This window comes from Arachis hypogaea, chromosome 13 (assembly GCF_003086295.3).
Source record: "Arachis hypogaea cultivar Tifrunner chromosome 13, arahy.Tifrunner.gnm2.J5K5, whole genome shotgun sequence".
Classification (NCBI taxonomy): Eukaryota; Viridiplantae; Streptophyta; class Magnoliopsida; order Fabales; family Fabaceae; genus Arachis; species Arachis hypogaea.
The window spans coordinates 82,631,742-82,638,062 of NC_092048.1; the positions used below are offsets into that span (position 1 = coordinate 82,631,742).

Below are 6,321 nucleotides of genomic sequence, written 5' to 3' on the forward strand. Positions count from 1 at the left end.
CCATGAATGGGCTCTCTTGCCTGCTCCATCTTTTTCTTAGTGATGGGCTTCTCTTCATCAATGTGAATGTCTCCTTCTATGGAAGCTCCAGCTGAGTAACATAGATGGCAGATAAGATGAGGAAAAGCTAGCCTTGCCCCAGGAGAGGGCTTTTCGGCTATTTTGTAGAGTTCAAGGGAGATGACTTCATGAACCTCTACTTCTTCTCCAATCATGATGCTATGGATCATGATGGCCCGATCCACAGTAACTTCAGATCGGTTGCTAGTGGGGATGATGGAGCGTTGGATGAACTCCAACCATCCTCTAGCCACAGGCTTGAGGTCCAATCTTCTTAGTTGAACCGGCTTGCCTTTGGAGTCAATCTTCCATTGAGCTCCTTCCACACATATGTCCATGAGGACTTGGTCCAACCTTTGATTAAAGTTGACCCTTCTAGTGTAGGGGCGTTCATGTCCTTGCATCATAGGCAAGTTAAACGCCAACCTCACATTTTCCGGACTAAAATCCAAGTATTTCCCCCGAACCATTGTAACATAGTTCTTTGGATCCGGGTTCTTACTTTGATCATGGTTCTTGGTGATCCATGCATTGGCATAGAACTCTTGAACCATTAGGATACCGACTTGTTGGATGGGATTTGTTAGAACTTCCCAACCTCTTCTTTGAATTTCATGTTGGATCTCCGGATACTCATTTCTTTTGAGTTTGAAAGGGACCTCGGGGATCACCTTCTTCTTGGCCACAACATCATAGAAGTGGTCTTGATGAGCTTTGGAGATGAATCTTTCCATCTCCCATGACTCGGAGGTGGAAGTTTTTGTCTTCCCTTTGCCTTTTCTAGAGGATTCTCCGGTCTTAGGTGCCATCAATGGTAATGGAAAAACAAAAAGCTTATGCTTTTACCACACCAAACTTAGAATATTGCTCGCCTTCGAGCAAGAAAATAAACAATTAGATGAAGAAGAAGAAGAAAAGATGGAGAAGAGGGGGGAGGTATGTTTCGGCCAAGAAGAGAAGAGAGGGTTGTGTTGTGTAAAAATGAGGAAGAATGGAAGGCTTTATATAGGGAAGGGAGGGGGGTTAAGGTTCAGCCATATGGGTGGGTTTGGGTGGGAAATTGTTTTGAATTTTGAAGGTAGGTAGAGTTTATTGGGTAGGTTTATGGGGAAGAGTGGGTGGATGTGAGTGGTGAAGGGTTAATAGGGAAGAGAGATGGAGGTGATAGAGGATGATTGAGAAGAGAGAAGAGAGTGAGTGGAGGTAGGTGGGGATCCTGTGGGGTCCACAGATCCTGAGATGATCCTGTGGGGTCCACAGATCCTGAGATGTTCAAGGATTTACAACTTTGCACCAAATTAGGCATGTAAAATGCCCTTGTACACAACTCTGGGCGTTGAACGCCCATTTGTTGCCCATTTCTGACGTTGAACGCCAGAACCATGCTTATTCTGGGCGTTCAGTGCCAGCTCTTCTCCAGGGTGCATTTCTGGCGTTCAAACGCCCAGATGCTGCCCATTTCTGGCATTCAGCGCCAAAACCATGCTCCGTTCTGGCGTAGAACGCCCAAAACATGCTTCTTACTAGCTTTTAAACGCCAGTAAGGTCTTCCTCCAGGGTGTGATTTTTCTTCTGCTGTTTTTGATTCTGTTTTTAATTTTTATATTTATTTTGTGACTCCACATGATCATGAACCTAAGAAAACATGAAAAACAAAAATAAAATTAGATAAATAAACATTGGGTTGCCTCCCAACAAGTGCTTCTTTAATGTCAATAGCTTGACAGTGGGCTCTCATGGAGCCTCACAGATGTGCAGAGCTTTGTCGAGACCTCCCAACACCAAACTTAGAGTTTGGATAAGGGGGTTTGACACCAAACTTAGAGTTTGACCGTGGGGGCTTTGGTTGACTCTGCTTTGAGAGAAGCTTTTTCTGCTTCCTCTCCATGGATGCAGAGAGAGATCCTTGAGTTGTAAATACAAGGTTGTCCTTATTTAATTGAAGGATCAATTCTCCTCTGTCCACATCAATCACAACTCTTGCTGTGGCTAGGAAAGGTCTTCCTAGGATGATGGATTCATCCTCTTCCTTTCCAGTATCCAGGACTATGAAATCAGCAGGGATGTAAAGGCCTTCAACCTTTACTAACACGTCCTCTACTTGTCCATAAGCCTAATTTCTTGAATTGTCTGCCATCTCTAATGAGATTTTAGCAGTTTGCACCCCATAGATTCCCAGTTTCTCTATTATAGAGAGGGGCATGAGGTTTATTCCTGAACCAAGGTCACACAGAGCCTTAAAGATCATGGTGCCTATGGTACAAGGTATTATGAACTTTCCAGGATCCTGTCTCTTCTGAGGCAATGTCAGTTGATCCAGATCACTTAGTTCATTGGTGAACAAGGGAGGTTCATCTTCCCAAGTTTCAATACCAAATAATTTGGCATTTAGCTTCATGATTGCACCAAGGAACTTGGCAGCTTGCTCTTCAGTAACATCCTCATTCTCTTCAGAAGAGGAATACTCATCAGAGCTCATGAATGGCATAAGGAGGTTCAATGGAATCTCTATGGTCTCTAGATGAGTCTCAGATTCCTTAGGTTCCTCAGAAGGAAGCTCCTTATTGATCACTGGACGTCCCAAGAGGTCTTCTCCTTGGGATTCACGTCCTTCTCCTCTCTTGTGGGTTCGGCCATGGTAATTAATTCAATGTCCTTGCACTCTCCTTTTGGATTCTCTTCTGTATTGCTTGGGAGAGTACTAGGAGGGATTTCAGTGATCCTTTTACTCAGCTGGCCCACTTGTGCTTCCAAATTTCTAATGGAAGACCTTGTTTCATTCATGAAACTCACAGTGGCCTTAGATAGATCAGAGACTAAATTTTCTAAGCTAGATGGATTCTTCTCAGAATTCTCTGTCTGTTGCTGAGTGGATGATGGAAAAGGCTTGCTATTGCTAAACCTATTTCTTCCACCATTATTAAAGCCTTGTTGAGGCTTTTGATCCTTCCATGAGAGATTTGGGTGATTTCTCCATGATGGATTGTAGGTGTTTCCATATGGTTCACCCATGTATTTTAACTCTGCTATTGCAGGGTTCTCAGGATCATAAGCTTCTTCCTCAGAAGATGTCTCTTGAGTACTGTTGGATGCAGCTTGCATTCCATTCAGACTCTGAGAAATCATATTGACTTGCTGAGTCAATATTTTATTCTGAGCTAATATGGCATTTAGAGTATCAATTTCAAGAACTCCCTTCTTCATAGGCGTCCCATTACTCACAGGATTCCTCTCAGAAGTGTACATAAACTGGTTATTAGCAACCATGTCAATGAGTTCTCGAGCTTCTGCAGGCATTTTCTTTAGGTGAATGGATCCACCTGCAGAAGTATCCAATGACATCTTTGTTAGCTCAGATAAACCATCATAGAATATATCCAAGATGGTCCATTCTGAAAGCATGTCAGAAGGACATTTTTTGGTCAGCTGCTTGTATCTTTCCCAAGCTTCATAGAGGGATTTACCTTCTTTCTGTCTAAAGGTTTGAACATCAGCTCTAAGCTTGCTCAGCTTTTGAGGAGGAAAGAACTTAGCTAAGAAAGCCGTGACCAGCTTATCCCAAGAGTTCAGGCTGTCTTTGGGTTGAGAGTCCAACCATATTCTAGCTTTGTCTCTTACAGCAAAAGGGAAAAGCATGAGCCTGTAGACTTCAGGATCTACTCCATTAGTCTTAACAGTATCATAGATCTGCAAGAATTCAGTTAAGAACTGAAAAGGATCTTCAGATGGAAGTCCATGAAACTTACAGTTCTGCTGCATTAGAGAAACTAGCTGAGGTTTCAGCTCAAAATTGTTTGCTCCAATGGTAGGAATGGAGATGCTTCTTCCATGTAAATTGGAATTAGGTGCAGTAAAGTCAGCAAGCATTCTCCTTGCATTATTGTTGTTGGGTTCGGCTGCCATCTCCTTTACTTGTTCGAAATTTTTAATAAGGTTGTCTCTGGATTGTTGTAATTTAGCTTCTCTTAGTTTTCTCTTCAGAGTCCTTTCAGGTTCTGGATCAGCTTCAACAAGAATGCCTTTTTCTTTGTCCCTGCTCATAAGAAATAGAAGAGAAAAAGAAAAGAAGAGGAATCCTCTATGTCACAGTAAAGAGGTTCCTTATTGTTAGTAGAAGAAGAAAAGGAGTAGGGGTAAAGAAGAATGAAGAATCCAAACACAAAGGTGATGATAGGAGCAGAGATGTGAGATGAAGAGAAGTGTTAGTAGATGAATAAATAAATAGAAGGGGATGAGAGGAGGAGAGAATTTTCGAAAATAATTTTTGAAAAAGAGTTAGTGATTTTCGAAAATAGTTTTTGAAAAAGGTTATTAGTTTTTCGAAAATTCAAATAAAAAATAAAATAATTAGTCTAATTAAAAAGAAATTTTGAAAAAGAGGGAAGATTTTTTTGAAAATTAGAGAGAGAGAGTTAGTTAGGTAGTTTTGAAAAAGGTAAGAAACAAACAAAAAGTTAGTTAGTTAGTTGAAACAAATTTTGAAAAGATAAGAAGTTAGGAAGTTAGAAAAGATATTTTGCAATCACTTTTTTGAAAAAGGTAAGATAAGAAGATATTTTTGAAAAGATATGATAGAAATTAATTTTTGAAAAAGATTTGATTTTTAAAAACTCAATTAATGACTTGATTTACAAGAAATCACAAGATATGATTCTAGAACTTAAAGTTTGAATCTTTCTTAACAAGTAAGTAACAAACTTGAAATTTTTGAATCAAAACATTAATTGATGATGTTATTTTTGAAAATATGATGTAAAATTAAGAAAAAGATTTTTGAAATTTTCGAAAATAACTAAAAAAATTGAAAAAATATTTGATTTTTGAAAAAGATTTTGAAAAAGATAAGATTTTTTTTTAAATTGAAAATTTGATTTGACTGATAAAAACAACTAGATTTTAAAAATTTTTGAAAAAGTCAAATCTAATTTTCGAAATTTTAAGAGAGAAAAAGGGAAAGATATTTTTTTGATTTTTGAATTTTTATGATGAGAGAGAAAAACAAGAAAAATGATGCAATGCATGAAAATTATGGATCAAAACAATGAATGCATGCAAGAATGCTATGAATGTCAAGATGAACACCAAGAACACTATGAAGATCATGATGAACATCAAGAACACATTTTTGAAAAATTTTTAATGCAAAGAAAACATGCAAGACACCAAACTTAGAATTCTTTAATGCTTAGACATAAAGAATTCAGGAATGCATATGAAAAACAAGAAAAGACACAAAACATGCAAATGCAAAGATCAAACAAGAAGACTTACCAAGAACAACTTGAAGATCATGAAGAACACTATGAATGCATGAATTTTTTTCGAAAAATGCAAGATGAATATGCAATTGGCACCAAACTTTCAACTTGACTCAAGACTCAAACAAGAAACATGAAATATTTTTTATTTTAAGATTTTATGATTTTTTTGTATTTTCTTTTAATTTTTTTTTTCAAAAATCATTTGAAAAAGAAAAATAAGGATTCCAAAATTTTTAATATGAATTCCAAGAATCTTATGCTCTAAAGCTCCAATCAAAGGGTCAGGCAAGGCTTAATAGCCAGCCAAGCTTTAGTATGTTATTACATCCATTGAGGTGATTAGTTGAAGACCAATCGCAAAGCAGTTTGGGTATGGCTTTACAGCCAGATAGGATTCAACATGTTACCATGAAACACTAGAATTCATTCTAAAAAATTATGAAGAAAAATATATTTTTGAAAACAATTTTTTTTTAAAAAAATATTTTTTTTCGAAAACAGATGAGAAATTTTTTTGAAAGGTTTTTGAAAAATTTTTGAAAATAAAACAAAAAGAAAATTACCTAATCTGAGCAACAAGATGAACCGTCAGTTATCCAAACTCGAACAATCCCCGGCAACGGCGCCAAAAACTTGGTATGCGAAATTGTTACTCAGGTTGTGAATTATTGTTCAAAATTGATTCCCTGGCGATGGCACCAAAAACGGATGCACAGAACCATGGTCTAAACATATCTTCACAACTTCGCATAACTAACCGGCAAGTGTACTGGGTCGTCCAAGTAATACCTTACGTGAGTAAGGGTCGAATCCCACAGAGATTGTTGGTATGAAGCAAGCTATGGTCACCTTGTAAATCTCAGTCAGGCGGATATAAAATAGTTATGTAGTTTTCGAAATTTAGTAATAAAAGAAGGATAGAAATACTTATGTAAATCATTGGTGAGAATTTCAGATAAGCGTATGGAGATGCATTCATTCCTCTCAACCTCTGCTTTCC

At 37.7% G+C, this 6,321-nt stretch overlaps 1 non-coding gene across 1 annotated transcript; it reads left to right on the forward strand.

Annotated features, from left to right (window-relative positions):
• The first annotated feature begins 3,456 nt into the window (after positions 1 to 3,456).
• On the forward strand, positions 3,457 to 3,564 carry LOC112739111 (small nucleolar RNA R71). Its single transcript, XR_003170051.1, has one exon. It is a non-coding gene; the product is annotated as a small nucleolar RNA R71 (small nucleolar RNA).
• The last annotated feature ends 2,757 nt before the right edge of the window (positions 3,565 to 6,321 follow it).